This window comes from Spermophilus citellus, assembly GCF_964194105.1.
Source record: "Spermophilus citellus genome assembly, chromosome: 1".
Taxonomy (NCBI): Eukaryota; Metazoa; Chordata; class Mammalia; order Rodentia; family Sciuridae; genus Spermophilus; species Spermophilus citellus.
In genome coordinates, this window is record NC_138182.1 from 42,153,661 (window position 1) to 42,175,373 (window position 21,713).

The window sequence follows — 21,713 nt, forward strand, 5'->3', positions numbered from 1 at the left end:
AATCAGTCTCTGTACCTCTTGTCCCTTTTGCCCATCAACATCAACCCAGGCCTGGCCTTGTGGCCTCACCCCTTGACGGTAGCCCAGTTTCCTAACTTTTTTGTTTCTGGCTACTTGGAAGACTAATTTTCCAAAATGCTCCACTTTGTCTCCCTCTCTACTGATGGAATTGCCTGATTCTTTCAGGCTGTCTTTGTTTTGCATCTTCTTTAGCACTTCATTATGCAGGGTGGATTCTTGCTCCTTAAGTCCTAAGAGTAATTGAAATAAGGAAGCTGTGTCATATGAATTCACAGAAGCTATGTGAACTATTCTTTGACCTAGTATGTAGAGAATTAGCAGCTGATTCATATCTCTATTTAAAGAATGGGGAACTTGGTCATAGATGTTTTCATATGGCAGCCGCACGTAAACTGTAAAGACACAGACTTCTCCTCTGGGACTGTTTCCTTACCGTAAGATAAATTTTTAAAACTGTGACCTATACCCTAGATTTGCTGGAAGTATTAAAAATGATGTGTAAAGCCACCCAGGCTAAGAATCTGGGGGATGCAAAAGAAATCCTGCTTGAGCCTTAAAACAAAATGATGGAATGAATTAACTTCATGATGTAATGAAATATTTGTTTGTTTTTTAAACTAACATTTTTTAATATTTATTTTTTACTTGTAGTTGGATACAATACCTTTATTTTATTCACTTATTTATGTTTTATGTGGTACTGAGGATCAAACCTAGGGCCTCACACGCACCAGGCAAGCGCTCTTCCCCTGAACCATAATCCCAATTCTGTTTGTTTTTTTAAGTAAATTGAAGTTTATAAAATTCAGACTCAACTAAAATTTGACACTCCTAATGATGACCCTATGTCAGCTATGTTAACACATATTATCTCATTTATTCTTGGACGTCACCCTGTGAAACTGATGGTATTTCCTCCAATGTACATATAAGTTTAGCCAAGGAAAGGAGAAAGCCTTATCCCAGATCTGTTAGTGTACACTGGAATCAGAATTTGTGTCTAATATTTTCTAATTCCAGACTTTTTACTTTTCCCATGTACTCTGCTCCCCCAAATATTTTCCTGATCAGTTTATTGCATGCCTATTTATTTATTTTTTAGGTTTACATTGTTAAAGGGTTTATGACTTTACATATTTATTTTTCCATTGAAATACTTGATGTATACTCTTTTTCTTTCATTTTTCTGCATCCGTATTTTAAAATTTTGGGCCCCTTTATTTGAAGTCTTGGTGGTTGGGGGAGTATGAAACATGGTCTCCCCACTTGTTTGCAAGTGGAGGAGATCTGGTAGTGCCAGCATGGAAAGGTGAAGGCAAGCACACACATTCATTTCAGCCTGCATCTGCTCCAATGGCTGTGCCTGCACATGGGTTAGCAAATGTCCGTGAGGATACAAGGAATTGTTATGATCCACAGGTGGGTGAATTTTCTACTTTGGAAATGGACACAGCCTGCCTCATTCGCTGAATTTCACTTTTTAATACTTAAAGAAGAGTGTAGAGAGAACATTTTTGTGTGCTTGACATTTTGGGAAAACAAAATTTACCATGAAGAACAGTCGTCTTTATGATCTTCTGGCAATAATAACTATAATTAGCTTTTATTACCTGGTTATCTAAGAGGAATGGTAAACTTATCATATGGATGTAAAATCAACACTTATGTGGCAGCTGCATATATAAATTCTTTGGAAGACTTATCATAGAGAGCGAATTTTAGATTTATATTTAAAATTTGTAGTTACTTTTGCTTTTCTTGGTTTAACTTTTAAGTACCACATTGTTTGTGGAGTCAGCTTGCCTTTTCAACTACGCAAATATGTATTGAGTTTGTCCATGGAAGATGCACTGTGTTAGGTTCTGTGGGAGGGTGAGATTCCTGTGCTCCCAAAGGTGATGTTTGGGGAATGTATATATCTGCTGTATCACACTGTATATATCTGCTGGTCCTTCTGACTGAAATGTTGTTCATTCTCTCTCCCCCGTCATTTTCCTGTCCCACTTCTTTATATTTCTTAAGATTCAGTTACACATCATCATCACCTTTTTTTAAATTGACAAAAATTTTTTCAATTTATGGTATATAACAACATTGTGATGTAAGTATGCAATGTGTGATAATTAGATCAAGCTTATCTAAATAGTCATCACTTCACAGACATCATTTTTTTGTAGTGATGATGTTTAAAATATACCTTCTTAGCAATTTTCAAGTATAAAATGCATTATTATGAATATTCAAATTTTGAAGACATGGCTTACCTTTGGGAGGAAATGACTTAGACTAAAACACTCATGGCATCTACTGGGGCAGGTGGAGTTACCATGCTGTACAACAGAGCTGTAGAACTTATTCCCCCTGTTTAACCAACATTTTGTATCCTGTTACCAGCATCTCCCCAGATCCCCATCTCTCCAGTTCCTGGCTGCTCTGCTCCCATAAGTTCAACTTTTTTATATTCAACAGGAGTGGGATCATGTAGTGGTTGTCTTTCTGTTCCTAGATTATTTACCTTAATGTAATATCCTACAAGTTCATACATGTTTTTACCAAGAGCAGAATTTCCTTCTTTTAAAGGCTGAATAATATTCAATTGTGTGTGTGTGTATGTATGTGTGTGTGTGTGTGTGTGTGTGTGTGTGTGTATATATATATATATATATATATATATATATATATATATATATATACCACAATTTCTTTATCCAGTTATTTCTTGGTATGCATTTGGATGTCATAACATGATTATTGTTAATAATACTATAATAAACAATGGATCCAGCTGTGTTACCAATACAATTGATTTCATTTCCTTTGGCTGTATAACCAGAAGTAGAAAATCATATGGTAGTTCTAGTTTTAATTTTTGAGGAACTTTAGTGCTGTTTTCCATACTGACAGGACTGATTTCCATTCCACCAACAGTGTGCAGGGGTACCTTTTCTCAACAATCTTTGCCAGCATTTACTGTCTTTTGTCTTGTTGACAATAGCCATTCTAACAGGTATGAGGTGATACCTTACTGTGGTTATAGATTTTCTAAGATGCTCTCCTTCCTGCCATCCTACCCTAGTGCCTTTTTGGTATTTTATGCATCTATATATATATTATAGTGTTGTTTATAGGATATTTTAATTTTTAGTATGTTTTGTAACATCCTGGATTGCAAACTCCGTGAGTTTATGAAATCATGTCTTTTAGTTGTGTTTTCTGTGACCCTGGCATAGAGTATGTTCCCAGTAAGATCTTTATGAATGAATAAAAATGCTATAAACACACAGAATTGTACAAATATTAACTGGCAAAGAAAAGTAGCATGCAAGAGATATCAAGAATGGCTTATGAACAGTACTCAAGGTTTTTAGAAGAGAAGAAAGAATAGACTGATAATCAAGGAAGGATTCATGGTCAGGGCTAGACTCATGGATTTATAGCCCTTGCAGTCTCATGAGGCCCTTATGTCCAGAATGGCCCAAAATTTGGTTTAATGCTGTCAATATCTAAAAATTCTTAATTTTTTAGCAAAATATTCTTGCTGTCGTTTGCATCTTGAATGTCCCCAAAGGCTAAGTCCCAATTTGGTGATGCTATTGGGAGGTAATGGAAACACCAGGATGTGGGGCCTCGTTGTAAGAGGTGGGTCACTAGGAATATGCCTTTGGAGGGTATATTTTGATCCTGAACCCTTCCCTCTCCCGAACTTTCTTCCCAGTCATCATGAGGAGAGCCCCTTGCCTTCATCACATACTCCCTGCCATCATTTTCTTCTGGTCATGACCAAGAAAAACAGAGTAACCATGGACTCAAGCCTCTGAAACCAAGAGCCAAAACACATCTTTCTTCCTCTAAGTTGATTTTCTCAGGTATTTTGTCACAGCAAGGGAAAGCTAACATAATTCTACATTTTTGGTTTTCTCTGGGGCACCCAAATTATGTTGCTGTTCCTGTTCTTGGTTCTAAGAGAATGACTCATTTTTATAGAAAGGTAGAGTGGGGAGAGAATCCAGGCAGAAAGAGCCCAAGAATCTCAGGCATAATGAGAAATGTTTCAGGCAGACAGAGGATTAATGACAGATCAGCTCAGAGGCAGCAGAGGGCTAGTGTTGTTAGTATGAGATTTGAAAGATAGATTTAGGCAGAGCTTGGACATTATCCTGGAAGTGGTGAGTAATTTCAGATGCATAGCAAGTAAGAAAGGGATGGGAGCAGGGTGTAGCTTTCATCAAGAGTGATTTGTTGGTGATACATAGGATGAATTGGGGAGTGATGAGATAGGAGATAGGGAAATCAGGAAGCAAATCTAATTGGTATAAAGAGCAGAATTGGGAGACTCTGAGGGAAAAAAATAAATGTAATTTTGACAACATGTTGGAATTTTGAAAAAAAATAGGATTCAAGGAGTACCCTGGATCCTTGCTGGGTCAGAGGTACAGTCCTGGGTGAATGAAAGAAAGAAGGGAGAGGGTGGGACTGCTAGTTGATGAAGAAATGATGAGTTCAGTTTCAGATACTTGGGATGAGAGAAGGATTTCAAAATATAATTGTTAATTTTGCACTTAAATTTATCAATAGTTGCTCATCAAGAAAATAATTTGAAAAAGAAAAGCTTACTTAATAGTATGAAGTATTATATAAAGGCAAGGACATTGAAGACTTTGGAGTCTAGTTTCAGAAAAGTAATAAGAAGAGCAACTCAATAAAGTTCATGTAAAAATAAGGTAGCATTTCTTAGGTTAATAATCCTCTTCTCCAAACCATTCCTCCTTAGTTTCCTGTCTTATTGCATGAGTTTCCATCTTATTTGATCATATCATCTTATTTGATTTAGGTATTTTGGGCAAGAGTTTATGGATTAAGTTAATATTTAAATTTGTAGGCTGAATAAAGCAGAGGACAACTCCTAGTGTTGGTGACCTTCTTCCAATTCATTAAAGGCCTGAAGAGAAGGATAAGAGCAAATAAGAGCAAATTCTTCAAACTGCCTGCCTTTGAACTGGGACATTGGGTTCTTTCTCCCTCTGGACTTGAACTGAAACACTGGCTCTTCCTGGGTCTCAAGCCTGCCGGCCTGTAGACTAGAACTACACTAGGGGCTTTGGGGGCCTTCAGCTTGCTGAGTCAACTTAAAGATCTTGAGAATGGTCAGCCTCCATAGTCATATAAGTCAATTCCTTGTAATAAATCTCTTTGTGTATACAGAAACATTTATACACATACATGTGTATGTGTGTATGAGTATGTGTGTATGTGTGTATTTGTAGATGTGTGCATACATGCATACACATTCTATTCTGCTTCTCTGAAAAACCCTAATTCTCAGGGTAAAGCCCAAGCTCCATGACACAGGCAAAAACTGGCTTCTGCTAAATCCCCCAGCTTTGCCCTCTTGACTGCAGTAGTATCCAGTTATGGTCAGGTTGTTGATGCGCTGTTTTCTCTCACCCGTGATCTTTCACTCTGCCATTCCCTGTGCTTACAGAATGCGTCCACCCTTTCTTACCATCTCATCCTTCAAGTATCAGCTTAATTTTCTTTATGAATTTGTACAACAAACATTTTTGAGTTGCCAGGGAGTGTTTAGAAGGTGATAAAACAATCATCCCTTGACCTGAAGGAATTCCAAGTCGAGAAGGGGAGACTGTATCAAAGGAAGCAATAGTACCCAAGAGATGTCAGCAGAATGTTGGAGGCCATGAAGTAGGTGGACTGTGAGAAGTGCTTTAGCACACATAACAAACAGCCCCAGGCCTGTGATAAGAGAAGCCAGGGCTAGGGTTGTGGCTCAGTGGCAGGGCGCTTGCCTAGCATGTGTGAGGCACTAGATTTGATTCTCAGCACCACATATAAATAAATACAATTTAAAAAGGTTAATTGACAACTAAAAAATTAAAAATAAATAAATAAATAAATTTTAAAAATAGATAAAACATTTAAGAGGAGGGAGGGAGGGAGGGAGGAAGGGAGAGAGAGAGAGAGAGAGAGAGAGAGAGAGAGAGAGAGAGAGAGAGAGAGAACCAGCAAGAAGAAATTCAGTTCACACAACAGACATTCAGCAAAGCTCAGGACTCTGAGGAACCAGGTATTTTTGAAGACTGGGGTGCGAGATGGAGCTGAAAAGAAAAGGGTTGGTGGAAAGTTTACGTATAGAACAGACAGATATTTCCCATCCCATCCTGACCCCCCATACGGCTATAAAAGAAAAAGGAACATTCAGAGGAAAAAGAGTCTGGGCTATTGCTATGGTTTGAGTGTTTGTCCTTTCCAACACTCATGTTAAAATTTAGCTGCCATTATAATAGTATTAGGGGGTGGGACCTTTAACAGGTGATTAGGCCTTGAGAGCTCTGTCTTCATGGGTGGAATTAATGCACCATAAAAGGGCACGTTTGGCCCCCTCTTGCTCTTCACCCTCTCACCTTCCGCCATGTGATGACACAGCCTGAAGGCCCATGCCAGGTGCTGGCATTATGACCTAGGAATTCCCAACGACTCAAATTATAAGCCAATAAAGTTTCTGTTCTTATGGGTTACACAATCAGTGGCATTCTGTCACCGCAGCACAAAATGGACTGAGAAATTTCAATAATAATGGCAGAAATAAAACATTTGGTAGAAATTTTGAAGAAAATGTTGAAAACTTCTGGCAGTAGAATAGGAAGGCCAAGAGGCAGCAAATAAGAGGGGAAAAAAAGGAAACTAGAGCATTAACCCAAGAGGTACAATATGCAAATAAATGTAATAATGCCAGGGAAAGTACATAGAAAACAGAGAATTTCCCCAGAACCAAAAGACTTGCATTTCCAAATGAAAAGAGACCCCTGAGTACCTAGCACAGTGGAGGCAAACAGACATGCACTAAGACACGTCAACAAAACATTTCAGAACACCAGGCATAAAGAAAAAAATCCTAAGCAGTTCTAGAAAAAAAAAAAAAAAAACAACAAATGACTGCAGGGGAGTGGGAATGGCCTCGGGACTTTTCAGCGGCAACACTGCAACCCAGAACACACTGGGATAATTTCTTCAAAATTTTGAGAGAAGATGACTTCCTAGAAGTGTAGGCTTCTAAGAAGAGGGGGGAGACTACATATGCTTTCAGGTGTAAAATGTCTCAAGAAATTTATGTCCCAGATATTGTTTCTCAGGAATCTACTAGAGGATGTGCTTATTGAAACAAGGAAGTAGACCGAGGAAGTAGAAGGGATGTGGTTCAGAAACAGGAGATAAGCCCAGCAGGGTACAAAGGGGCTTCCCAGGATGAGGATGAAGGAACATTCTAGATGGCAACTGGACAGTACCAGATAGGAGGACAGAAATCTCCAGGGGGCATTCTTTCCAAAGTGGGAAAGAGCAAGTGTTTATTTCTTTGAGCTCTGTTCAAAAATTTGGTCCAGTGTTAGTAATAAGTACATAAAAACAAAAAAGATACAAAAAATGTAGTGTACTACGTAACTCAGTTGTGAGTATTTTGATGATTGTAAAAGCTGAATGATGATTTAATTTAAAAGATGTTATAAACCATTTTGGAGGATGGTAGGAGGATTAGTGTGTACATGTTACTGGGTGGCTGAGGGTCAGATCTTTATCTCCTGAGCAGGAAGTAGAAATATTAATTATATAAGTATTGCATATTATCTATATGTGTGTATATATATCAAATAACCTGTATGTAGTATAAGCATAGAATCTAGAAATGTGGAGCTAAACAGCAGAAGAACTAGCTAAAGCTATTGAAAATAGCTGTTTCTGGAGAATCAGGTGAAGAGGGTGTTGTCAGGAGGCTATTGTTTCATAATGACCCTTGGAGAAATATCTGACTTTCCAAACTATGTACATGTATTACCTTCATTTAAAAAATTACTGAAAACATATATTATTGAAAGCATATGTCTATACAAATGTTGATAACACCATTAGTCATAATATTAAAAAAGTAGGCACAATCAAAATGGCCATCAGCCGGTGGAACAATGATATAATGTAGTATGTTCTTCTATAAAAAGGAGCAAAGTTCTAGCACATGGGCCTTGAAAACATACTACATGGAAGAAGCTAGTCATGAAATATTATGTTTCTATGATTCCATTTGGATGCAATGTCTAGAATAGACCAATCTACAGAATGAGAAAGTCAATTAGTGGTTGCCTATGGCTGAGAATTTGGGAAATGGGGGTAGAGGGAAGTAACTGTTAATAGGTACAGAGTTTCTTCTTGGGATGATGAAAGTGTTCCAAAGTTACATAGTGTAATAGTTGCACAATTCTGTTAATGATAAAACCCACCAAATTGTGTAGTTTTAAAGGGTGAATTTCATGGCATATGAATCCTATTTCAGTAAGGCTATTATTTGAAAATGGAAGAAAAACCAAAAATAATATCTAATTCCTAGAGTTGTTGTGAGGAATAAATGAAATCATGTATGTGAGGGGTCTAGTCCAGAGCCTGGTATAAATATTCAAAGACTAGTTCACACTCACATAGTGGTTACTATGTGGCAGGTGCTCAGTTCTTGCATGTGTCAGTCCTCTTTCTAAATGAGGACCTGAAGTCAGTGAAATTAAATAATTTGCCCAAGGTGACATGACTAGTACAACAGTAGAGCTGGGGGTGCTAGGGTTGTGGTCCAGTGGTAGAGTGCTTGCCTGGCATGTGGGAGGTACTGGGTTCGATCCTCAGCACCACATAAAGATAAGTACATAAAATAATGTGTCCATCTACAACCAAAAAGTATTTAAAAAAAAAAAAAAAGACCAGTAGAGCTAGGGTCTGACCTAAGCGGCTGGTCCGGTATCTACACCCAACTGTGCCCTCCCTTGCTCATGTGGCATGCCTCCTGGGCCCCCAGTGGGAGTTGGAACTGTGCGTTCCCATTGGCCATCCACTCTCCATCTGTTATGGTTCTGAGCAGACTGCTGGCGTTTGGCCTTTTTATATGTCTATGTCCTCGACTATGTGGACATTTTAGCAAGCCAGGGACTGTGTCCATCTCCGTTGTCTTCATCCCCAGCCCATTGTATGCTGGGGGCAGTAGAGAAGAGCCAGGGGTTTGTCCTGAAAGTGAGGAAGAGGAAGTAGGAAGAGGTAGAGGAGCTAGAAAAACATGAGATAATTAATGGCACAAGGCATCTAAGGAAGTAGAAGGTAAGATTAAGAGCATAAGGAGGAACCGGTGACCTCAGGAGAAGGAAGAACCCTTCTAGAAGGGGAGGGATGGTGGATCTTGTGAGCCTGGAGGGTGCTAGATAAGGAGGTGCCCACCACATCACTTGGCAGTGATGTAAGAGGCACCAGAGGCATCTTGGACCAGGAAAGTTTGTAGAAGGATGGAGAAGACTGAGGCATGAGGACAGACTTTAGGTGCCCAACCTTTTGGGGTCAGTGATTTCTTAATGGGGTGATGAATAAATATGTTGGCCCTTTGTTCATGTATGCATCATTATACATGTGATTTAAGCATCTGTGGGTCCCAGGCTGAGGACGCCTGCTCTCAGAAATTAATGAAACTGAATAAAAGTATTTCTGGGAAGCAAGACGAAGTTCATCAGCTTGAATTTACGGAAGTCCAAGCCTGTTTCTGTGACCTTCTTCAGCAACATTCAGAGACTGAAGAGTAGGGTGACCTAGTAAATTTGGGACTGAAGTTGAGGCCTTTGGAACAAGCCGTGGGGGTGGCATGAAGTCACGGGGGCACAAGAGGGATGTAAGGAAGGAAGAGCAGAGGCCAGTGGAGAAGTGGGAGAGATGGCAGTAGAACCTTTGGAGAAATCTACTCTGGGTGCAGGCCATGATGGTATGAGCTCTCTGTAGAGAACCTAAAAACAACTCTAAAACCAAAGCCAGTCTTCGGTTTATGATCACAGTGCACAAGCTATTTAAAACACCAGCCATGATTAAACATTCTTCTCAGAGAAAGTCTAAGACCTAAGCAACTGTCTGCTCTAGGTAGGCTTACACCACTAAGAGGCAGATAATGAGATTAAGATTGAGGGATGGGGCGGGGCTCAAAATGGTGAAGGCCCGGATGTGGCTGAGGGCAGCCAGATGATGTGGAGTCAGAGTCGAGCTGATACTCTGTCCCCTGGCTGCTTGTAAGCAACACCCAATTCAATGGCTTTCATCTTTGACAAGCTAAACATTGTCTGAAATCCTAAATCTTTCTTTTCACTTGAACCATCTGCTAGTCATATAGCTAGGCGTGTTTGATTATCTTCAGATGTCAACTCTGCTCAAATCTGCATCTGCATCTTATCACTATTTTTTGACTCCTCTCTTATAGATGTCATTTATTTGCTTACATGTTTTTCTTCTCACGGGACTTTGTTCTCTCTGAGATCAGTGATTGTGCCTTCTTTGTCAGCCAACAGTTCTGATAGGCACTCTCACGCTCCTGGAACCCAAATGCTCAAATATGTTTTGCTCTTCTTTGTAGATTCCTCGGGTCTCAGATGACTGGGCACCAGTAGATACAGAATGCTGCTGCTTTCCCTCTCCCAGGTAAATGATCTGCTTATCTGTTCCTGTTGATGAAGCATGACTGTGGGACCCTCATTCTATCCTGAGATCACAAGAATGTGGAACCAGATGAGGGAGATCCATAGTCCCCACAACCTCACCCTTAAGACCATTAAGACACCATGCAGAGTCCTCTAAAGGACCCTGAATAAAGAGTTTCTACAGAGCGGATCCCACCAGCATTTTGCTGCTTTGTAGTAGGACCAGTCCTGTAAAGGTGATGCATGGGTGTTCCTCTGATTTCCTGAAAGAATTCAGGAGCTTCCTAAATCCTTTCTATAACTTATTCATTGGGAGTAATTATGCTGCAGAGAAAAAAGGTTCTCATTCACCTCCTTAGTCTTCCCTGGGGAACCATTGCTCTCTGTCCAGAACTATATCAAAAATGGACTGGATTTCCAGCATTCCCCTTGTTCTCCCCACTGTCTTCCCCTAGATAGTCCCTGTGTACTTCCAAGTAAACGTCTCTACACCACTGGCTAATGGAGAAGAGAAGTCAGAACAGTTTGGTTTAGCATTTGAGGTCAAAAGCAGGAATTTTCTAGAGAAGAAATCCAAAAAGCAAAGTAGTCTAAGGGCAGCCCCCCAACTGGTCTTGACAGGGTCCGTGGCTCCTAGCAAAAGCATGGGTCCTAATAGAGTAATCAGATACTTTCAGCTACCCATCTGACCTGGGAACCCAGCCAGATGGTATATCCTCATTGCTAAACAGCAGATTTACTACGTAGTTTCTGGGCAATGTGTAGACTATGCTTAATATTAAGTCAACATGATTCAAGGTGTTACACAATTTTTACAACCAACATGAGCACATGAAGATTTTCCATTTGAAGATAAGAATTTGTCCTCAAGACAAGCATCTGGGATTTGGACATAGAATGAAGCTTCCCTCACAACCCTGCTAAGTTTATAAAATCTGCATTTAAAAAAAAAAAATCTGGGGGCTGGGGATGTGGCTCAAGCGGTAGCGCGCTTGTCTGGCATGCGTGCGGCCAGGGTTTGATCCTCAGCACCACATACCAACAAAGATGTTGTGTCCGCCAAATACTAAAAAATAAATATTAAAATTCTCTCTCTCTCTCCCTCTCTCTCACTGTCTCTCACTCTCTCTTTTAAAAAAAAAAAAAATCTGGTGTGTATGAAGCTACCCATCTAATGGTAGCAACTGCCTGTGTGATCTGTTGTTCTTTATAGGGAACATCTAAATAATTGAAATCTTTAATTGGGTTAAAGAGATCCTTAGCACATAGGTGTGCTATAAATAAAAGAATGTGTAAATAATATAGTAACCTTTGCTTTTCAGGTCTTTGTCTTAAAGAGATCATTCTGGTTTTTTTTTTTTTGTTTTTTTGTTTTTTGGTACCAATAAGATCATTGTTAGGGGACTCAAGAGGGCTTTGGTTTCAGCCGGGGCGGGGCTTTCCCAAGGAAATCCCTTTCGCTTTATCTCAGGTGTTCGGCCACATTTTTCCTTGGTGCTTTCAGTAGAAATGAATAATTTGTTAACTCTGCTGTAAGTAGGTAAACGCCCGGGCTTTGCTTTTGTAACTAGGCTCAGTCAAAAAAGTCAAGGTAGCTGGCTGGCCTTCATTTGCTATCTGCGATCAGAAAGGCTTAAGTAGTCCAGGGCTCACTTAAGAGTCAGCTGGAAGAAAAAGGAAGAGAAGGAGATAGAAAAGTGCTGCAGAGGAAGTGGTAGAACATCCGCATTTAGTGTGACCTGTTCTGTCAGGTGATTATTTTAGGGGGAGGGGACATGAAAAAAAAAAAGTTAAGTAAAATGTCCTTATAAAGACAAAATCTATTTCTTTCCTGGCTGATGATTTGTCACTCTAGTCACTTCCTGCCTTGTGACCACACACCCGGGCTTGACAAAGCTGTACTGCAGTTCAGAAAGAAGGGGGTTTCTGGTCACACACCAGGACGAACAAGGAGTTCTTCTACAAGGTAAATTTTGTTCATGTCTTTTTGTCCTTTGTAACTGCTTGTGAGGTTGTTGGGCTGTTTCTGGGGATTGTGGCTTCGGCCTCCAGGGGAGATCTGAGCACCTGTCGCCTGAGTCCTCTGTGTACCCTGCCTCCTGAACTGCTCAGGAAGTCTGCAGCCACATTGTGTGGTGCCCAGGATGGAGACTATTAGCTCTTTGAATTGGGCTCTTCTCAAAGTTTATCTGCAGTTTATCACTGCCCCCAAACTATGAGGGGTTTTTTTTTCTCCCCTTTTAAAACCAAACCATGTTCTGATTTATATCCATTGCTTTATTTCAGGAAGGCTATTTACTGTGATTTTATCTACTTTAAAACATTTTCAGGAAAGTGCATATTGATCATTTGGATTGCACTGCTCATTAGCCTAATGGGGTAGGTTAATTTTAGCTCCTGTGGTTCTGTTTTTCTAAAACAACAACAAAAAAAAACCTTCTTTATGATACTTTAGTGGCTATATTAACATCTCAGGTCATATGTTACCAAATGTGATACAAGTTATTTGAATGATTTTTGGCAACAAGGGTTTTTTAATGGGTGTGCTTAATAACCACACAGAATTAGAGGTCTTCTTCTCTCCCTTTATTCTCTAAAAATAAAAGCAATTTGTATTGCTAAATTATACTGTTTTTGTCAACTAGTCTGAATTATTTGTTAATATTTATGGCTATACAAATGAACACTCAGTGAGATTCTGGAGCAAAGCCTTCTATTACAATAGATTATTCTTATACAGTTGATTTGGGATATTCATTCCAGAAACTTCACTGAAGCATGGATATTTTGCATTTTGTAGCATCAGCTTTTATTTGTCAGTATCAAATAAACCTAAGAACCTTTGACAGATGATAAACATAAAAGTTGTAGAGACTGGAAATGGATGCATTAATCAGCATACTTATCAAAACCCAATGTTTCTTAATCGAGTATTCATAACTTATTTTCCATAATTACTCTCTCAGGGCAACTTTTTAAAAAACTCTCTGTAAACAGAATGGAATTTACCATTTACTTATAAATGTGAAATTCTGGTTACATTGCAAAATGTGACCATCAATATCATTTTGTACATCTCATCTGAGTCGTAGTAAACTAGAAAAAATGTGGGATTGCCAGAAGTTTAAACCTCAGAAAAGATTAAACACTATGCTGTCTTATTGTAACTAAAAAGAAGAAGAATATAAACTAGGACATAAAGGAATGTCAGCACTTTTTTTATATTTGGAAATGAATATAAAAAATTTAATTCAAATCAAGTTTATATTGCCAAAGCATCAAACTGGTTTGCTATAAGGTATCTCTTCTTTTTCATTCCCTCTCACCCCAATAAAGTAAGGAAAGGGCGAATCAGCTACATCTTTTGCCTTTTGAAGAAACTGCTATGGTAGAATGGACAGGAGTTTGGGAGGACATTTCATTAGCAATCCTAGGGATGTTTTTCTCTGTAGCATTTAAAATTTTTATCTTCTTTGAAAATTATGCCTTGAAACAATCATTAATGAGAGAAACAATTTAAGTGTTTTAACTTCGTTTATAATTCTATCTCTGAACCCTCTGTGGAAGGGAAAGTCAACAAGTAAAGTCTCATTAAAATGTGTGCATTGATGTTAGGACAGGAAAAGGACCTCTGTGGGCACCCAAATCTCTGGATGCTCCAGACCTTTATATAAAATGGCATGGTATTTGCATAGAACCTACACACATCCTCCTGTGTGATTTAAATCATTTCTAGATTGCTTATGATACCTAATGCATTGTAAATGCTATGTAAATAGTTGCTATATTGTATTATCTAGGCAACAGTGATAAGAAAAAAAATCTGCACATGTTCAATACAGATGCAAGTTCTTTTTAGAAGACTTGCCATCTGAAGTTGGTGAAATCCGTGGATGCAGTACCCATGAATGTGGAGGGCTGACCGTAATGGTAATCCTTGATATTTATAAGGCCTTAGTGTGTGCATCTGCTCTTGGTGTATGACCTTGTTGAATCTTCTCAACTACCTTTTTAGAGATGAGGAATAATGGGCTTAGCTCTTAAAGGAGCTGGCCCCAGGTCACTGTTGGACAGTGGCCAGGATTTCAAGCTCTGGGCTCCCTATATCAGTTCCCAGAGCCTCTCTTCATTGCAGCATGCTTACTCCAGGTGTAGAGGAGTACAGACTTTCATTACTGAAACTGACCATAGAGGTCTTGGCACTTGGTTTTGAGAGGTAGGGAGGGAGAAAGAGGAGACAGAAACAGAGAAAGAGAAGGTATTTATAAGAAATCCAGAAACATTTTCATTTTTATAAATAGATATCATTGCAGATTTCATATCATAATAGAACAAAGAAGTATCTTATTAATGAACAACTCTACTAAAAAAATTTGTGCCTTCACAAACTTGCGTTAACCCACTTCCCCAACCTTATTTCTTGTCACTTCCTTCTGCTGTGGCCCTCCCCTCCCCCCCGTGTGCCTACCCACATTCAGCACCAGACCACAAGCCACTGGAAAGTTCTATACTCTTTCACTCCTTTTCACTCCAACTGTTTCTTTAATTGCTTTTTCCACCGTTATCAGTAACATTTCTGATCATTTTTCAATGCTCACTTCCAGAAACATACCCCTTCAGTGGTCTTCCCTGTTGTCTCTACCCATCCCCCATCCCCCAACTAATGGGTGTGTGTGCTTGTGAGTTTGCTTGGTACGTTTATCTTAGTGTAAGTATAACATTCTCTCTGTCTCCTGGCACAGTGTAATGATATTTATTGAAATGAACATTTGTCACAAGTACTTTTTATCAGCTTGTTACATATGCATGGAAGTCTTTGATTTGACTTCTAACTACTGAGCTCCCACAGTGATTGCTATGATGGAAGACACAGCTGTCATTGAATGAGTTTTGTCTAACATGCTTCATCTTTGCCAAAGCACTATTCTACTTTCTAGCCTCAAGGCATCAAATGGACACTGAGCTCAGGAGTTTTAAGAATTTATAAAATAGGGCTGGTGGTATAGTTTGGTGGTAGAGCTCATGTTCTACATGTACAAAGCTATGGGTTTGAGACAAAAGAAAGAAAAAAAGAGAAATAAAGAGGAGAAAATTTAAAAGAATTATACAGTACCTTGGCATACAGGAAAAATTATACCCTCATAGTTTTAGTGTAAATAGTTTTATTAAGCTAAAAATTAGCTAGTCTTACAAAAACTACGTATCCAGTAATAGGCTTTGATGACAAAGAGCACAAGAACAAATATCAATAATTTCTACTTAGTCTCTTTGGGTTATCTTTAAAAAATTCTTAAGGCAACTTCTTGTTTTTGTCTAACATGCTTCATCTTTGCCAAAGCTCAAGGCATCAAATGGACACTGAGTTCAAGAAATTTAAGAAAGAATACAGGAGAGTACAAGAGTACAGGAGAGACGGAAAACACACTTTAAAATCAGGTTGGGTAAAATGAAATTAAGAAATGTGCTCAGAAGATTATATTTATGAAGAGCCAGAAGATTATGAAGTCAGATTATAAAGGTGGTGGACTTTAGGACTAATAGCAGATTTTATAGCAGAGTGACATCATTTGGATTAATTTGTCTCTCTAGAGTTGTTGGGTTTTTTTGTTTTTTGTTTTTGATGGGGAAGGGGGTAGTTCTGGTAGTTTCCCAGCTCACAAATATCCAGTGAAATTATACCATTCTGAACACTACAGAAATTAAACTTAGAATTAGGGTTCATCAAAATATAAAAATAATCAGTGTCACAAATTTGAAGAGTTTCAAATATTTTGCCGGATGGAAATGCACTTCTTAAATCAAAAGCATCGATGCTTCTTTGTGTTTACATTTTAAAATCCCCGTGTTCCCTCCTGATTAGATGTTTGTCTCTTAGGGAATCCCCCTCCAGTTAGCATCTCCTTGTCCCTTTCCTCAGTTCCCTTCTGATTCCACTTCCTGTCTTATACCAGAGACTCTTCCCGTTGTTTTGGTTTGTCAATTTCAACTATTACATTAGTCTTCCCAGCAATTGCATAATCACTTCATCTTGTAAAATACTGTAAGCAACAGGTGGGAGAGGAGTTTCAATTTATTGCCCAAATAATAACAGCTCATACTTACCGCGCTACCTGCTTTGAGGTGGGCATTTTTTCTAAGTGCTTTAACCATATTAGTTACACTTCCAGCCCTTTCTATTTTTTATTTTGAGACAGGGTCACCGGAAGTTGCTGAGGCTGGCTTGAACTTGTAATCTTCCTGCTTCAACCTCCTGAGTTGCTGGGGTTACATACGTGCACTGCCACACCTGACTTATTTAATTTTCTACAGTTGAGTCAATGTAGCATCACCTATCGAATTCTAGGGCAACCTTCTGGAATAAACAGGCAGTAAACCATGATGCTTATGTGGGCCAAACTCCTCAAGTTGAGTTCAAATAGTCATAATGTCCCCAAAGAAGTGCATCCATATGTCATTGCTTCTATGAGACAGACTATTCTGGGTTGGCAGCAGTAGCAGGAGGAGCACCAACAGCAACACTACTTGGTAATTCAATGCACTTGACTGAATATTTGAGTTTTACTAACTTGTAGGCCTTGATGTGTCATAAAACATGACTTCCACTCTCAAAGGCTTTAAAAGGATCTTCATCCTTGAAGTTTAGCATAATTTTAGTCAAATGGCATTTACATTTTCTAGTCTGTTGTGACCCCTAGTCATGAATAAATCAAACAGTTTTTCATTTATACCCAAGTACACCTATCTGTCATTGCACAGTAAATGGCCAAATATAAGTGTTCTAAAAACTGAAAGAATAAAAGGTCATTTTAATTGTGAGTAGAAGAATAGAGATAAAAAGTGACCCACATACTGAGTTAAAATAAAGTTTTGCTGAACTTCAGAGCCAGGGCGGTGTCAGTCCCACTTACAAGCTACACAGAGACTATTTCTCAAATATGGTCAGTTGTTTTTCTGGCGGAAGGAAAAGCTAAGCTGTTAAATTGAGGAACTAGCAAAGCCACAGTTCTGTGGTTGCAGCATTGATTCTTGTTTTAGTCTACTGCTGGTTATATGGACAGATGGACAAGTGTCATTCTCTCTCTCTCTTACACACACACACACACACACACACACACACACACCTTCCTTTTTACTCTTTTTTTTTTTTTTTTACATTTATATCTCCCATTGCTGAGCTAAAGTGGAAAAGAGATTACATTCCCCACAGCAGACACCGCAAGATACCAATTTTGGCAGGCAGATGAATTAGGCATGTGAATTGCTATCTTCCAGATAATTTGTTTTCCTTTTTACTCTGGTTACACTTTCTAGAGGGAAGTGAATTAATGAAATAATGACTTGCATTTAAATAATACTCTGCATTTTGGTCCCTGATCACTAAAAGTTAGTAGTGGTTTCTAAAATTTATCCAAACTGTGAATGCAAATGTGTGAAGAGTTGCATAAATGTATTTGTATAAATTTGCATGTTTTTCTCTGTTTGCCATCCTTAGACAAAATTTAGGATTAGAAGCGTATTTTCATTAACCTCAGTTGGAACACTGTAAAATAGAGATTTCTTTTTTTGTTGTTGTTTGTTTGGTACCAGAGATTGAACCCAGTAGCACTTAACCATTGAGCCACATCCTTAGCCCTTTTAATTTTTTATTTTGACACAGGGTGTCGCAAAGTTGCCTAGGGCCTCACTAAGTTGCTAAGGCTGTCTTTGAACTCCTGCCTTAGCTTCCCAAGCTGCTGGAATTACAGGCGTGTGCCACCATACCCAAAAAAATAGAGTTTTTTAAAAAAATTTAATTAGTTGTAGATGAACATACAGTATTTTTATTTATTATTATGTGGTGCTGAGGATTGAATCCAGTGCCTCACACATGCGAGGCAAGCACTTTACCACTGAGCTACAGCCCAAGCCCCAAAATATAGGTTTTTTGTGTCTCCTTGACATCGTTGGCTCATCCAGGCTGAACACCCTGATCCCCAAACCTGAAATCTGAAATGCTCTGAAGTTCAAAATTTTTTTTTAAAATACTAACATAATGCTCAAAAATTGGGGGCTTTTGGAGCATTTGTGATTTCAGATATTTGAATTCGGTTCTTTGCAAATATTCCAGAATCTGAAAAACTATAAAATCTGAACAATTTCTAATCCCAAACATTTTGTTTAAATGATTCTCATTTCCCTTCACCAGAAGGACCAGTTTGAAGAAGGAAAATGGGCTATAAATTCCTTATGGAGAAGACTAGGTAATGAACACAAAAAGAAAGTAAGGGAAAAAAATGAACATGTATGTATTTTGCCTTGTTGAGTATCCTTTCTTCATCTTAAAAATGCAAATTGACCCTTCAACACCATTTCCAATGGTTTATAAACATTTTTTTGAAATTTCTCCATTCGAAAGATGGAATATGATGGGCACCTCAAAGGCCCTTTTTAGATCTTTCCCCTCCCTAGTTGTCTTTCACATTGACTTTTCATCAGAATATCACTAATTCTGTTTCTTACCTGTGACCACCGAAAACCACAGCTGTGACAGTTCTCCTGACTGGTGATGACCGCATGATTTTCCTCCCTGACCCCCACCCTCCTGCACTTTCAATGTCTTGATTCTCCCTCCAATACTGTATGAATGTCAGCTTTTTAAAAGTACACGTTTTTTTTTAAAACGTATGCTTTTTACAGGTTTTAAAAGCTGAAGGTCTACAGTTCCTATGCATGAAAGAGACAGATGTAGTATAAAGTGAAGCAAATGGAGTCAGATCTGGATTCATATGCCAGTCTTTTTCAGACGTGGAGACTAAGCAAGACTCTTGAACTTTTGAGACTCAGATTTCTTATCTGTAAAATGAGGCAACTACTCACTACTCACTGGGTGTGTCCTTGGTCCATTTTCCCACGTCCTCAGCCAGTGTGTCTACCTATTACATTTGCTGGTTGTTATGCCAAGCATTTGAAATATGTTGTTCTTTTCTTTCCACAAATAGTTATCTATGTAAAGTTGGTATCATTATCTTCTTATCACAGATGACCAAACAGGTTCCTGGAGGGTTAAGACTTGTCTAAGGTCACAGAGTCAGTAATCTGGCAGAGTCAAGATTCACTCCTTGACTCTTTTCCATTTTATGTGAGCAGTTTCTTAAAAGTGCAAATCATGTCTATTTAAACTGCATTGTATCCTCTGACTTACCCACTAGATGCCTCCTGATGATACATCTGAATATTCCTTTCCACAATTGAGTATTGGATGGTTGTTCCTAAGGCTGCATTTCTGTTAGCAAGAGATCCCATCTTTACCTTTGATGGGGCTTCTGGCATGCCAAACATGTTTGAAAAACAAACAAATACTTGAAGATTTTAAAATAACCAATTATGAAGGTATTTGAATAGGCTGTTTAGCCACTTAAATCTTTTTTGTCATTGAAAATTTTGACAGGAAAAATGCTGTAGTATATCTCACTGTGAATTGGTACTGGTAAATATTTGCCAACCAACTGTGACTTTTAAAAAGAAAAATCAAGATAGCCATGCATGCTGGTGTATACCTGTAATCCCAGAAGCTTGGGAGGCTGAGGCAGGAGGATCACGAGTTCTAATCCAGCCTCAGCAATTTATCAAGGCCCTAGGTAATTTAGCAAGATCCTGTCTAAAATTTAAAAAAAAAATGGGGGGCTTTGCTAGGGATGTGGCTCAGTAATTAAGCACCCCTGAGTTCAATCCCCAGTACAAAAAAAAAAAAAAAAAACTTTAAAAAGTCAAGTATATTCCATCAATTTAATATAAATTTCCTGCCTTAATTTATCTGTAGCTCCTTCCTCCTCCCCGCCAAAGTGAGCTTGTTATTTGAGATTCTAAAGGAACATCCCCAAGGAGCCTATTGAAAATGAGATTACATTATTAAGAATCTGTTAGAAGCGAACCAGACTCAATGGCGCATGCATGTACTCCCAGAGACTCGGGAGGCTAAGGCAGGAGGATTGCAAGTTCCAGGCAGCCTGGGCAACTTAGGGACACCTGTCTCAAAATAAAAAACAAAAAGGGCTGTGAATGTGGCTCAGTGGTAGAGCACCCCTTGGTTCAATCCCCAGTACTCACCCTCAACACAAATAAGTAGACGTTTCTGTTTCCCATTGCTAATATACCAAGGTGCATTCTTCATTGTCTATTTTTTCAGCTCAAACTTTACAATGGATAAAAATGCCTGGAGACTTAGGGAGTGGAAGAGCAGGTAGAAGTAAAGCACAGGGTAGCAGAACCAGTTCCTGAGCACTGGTGCCCCTGAAGGGGAGGTACAGCACTGCCCTTCACCGCAGATACCCAAAGACTGATTTGCTTCTCATGACTCAAGATGGATGTGGCTGGGATTTTCTTAAAATTGCTGTACATTTTTTCACCCTGGCCCCACTTCCTCAACTGCTAAAAGGTACTTTCCACTGTCAGTGTCTCAAGCAAGGCTGAGCCCAGAACCCTTTAACCAACGAACATGACATCAACTAATACCCATGCTGTTGGCTTCTGGTATCATGTACCAGTTCTGCCATGTCTGTGGGAGCTTCCTGGGCTCTGGATGAGAAATATGGTAGAAGAACCAGAACAGCCAGGCCAATAACTTTTGGAGATAGAACATGGGCATGAAATCTAGATTTACAGTCACCCCGCCCCCACATAATACGTGCACAATTAAGTGTGATTTTCAGGTGGTGACTCTACTATATCATATAATTCATAGTGGAAATTGAAGTTCTTCCCCAGGAAAGTTTTGTAAAAGTTCTGTTCTCTGAAATTTTAATTTTACTTGTACTCTTACTTCCCTCCCTCTCTTCCTCATTCCCTGCTCCCTCCCTTTCTTCCATAAACCATGCAAGTTTTTTTTTTTTTAGGTTTGTTTGTTTTTTAAACTTTAGATCCTTAAGATGCTAATTGACATGTTTTTCTCTTGACTTGACTGAACCAAACTACCATCCTGGTGGCTCTACTTCTCTTTGTAGACAAGCTATTGACTCACTGTGAGACTTTGGGGAGTAACTTCACTCCCTAGGGCCCCATTTTCCCATCTCTAACATCTCCAGTTCCCTCTTGATTTTGCCAGTGACATAAGGAGGAAGCAAGGTACACAGAAACCAAAGTGGCTCTAGACAGGATCCTGGTGATGTCTGCTTCCTATCTCCTGCACGGGTGCAGTGAATAAAGCCCGAGAGGCACTGG

At 39.0% G+C, this 21,713-nt stretch overlaps 1 protein-coding gene across 1 annotated transcript in view; it reads left to right on the plus strand.

The window, feature by feature from the left end:
- LCP1 (lymphocyte cytosolic protein 1) overlaps window positions 1–21,713 on the plus strand; it is an 82,000-nt gene that overhangs the window by 16,076 nt on the left and 44,211 nt on the right. Inside the window, exons 2-3 of the mRNA XM_081287699.1 lie at window positions 10,454–10,518; window positions 12,373–12,483. The gene's annotated coding sequence lies outside the window, so the exon portion shown is untranslated. The remainder of the gene's footprint in view (window positions 1–10,453; window positions 10,519–12,372; window positions 12,484–21,713) is intronic.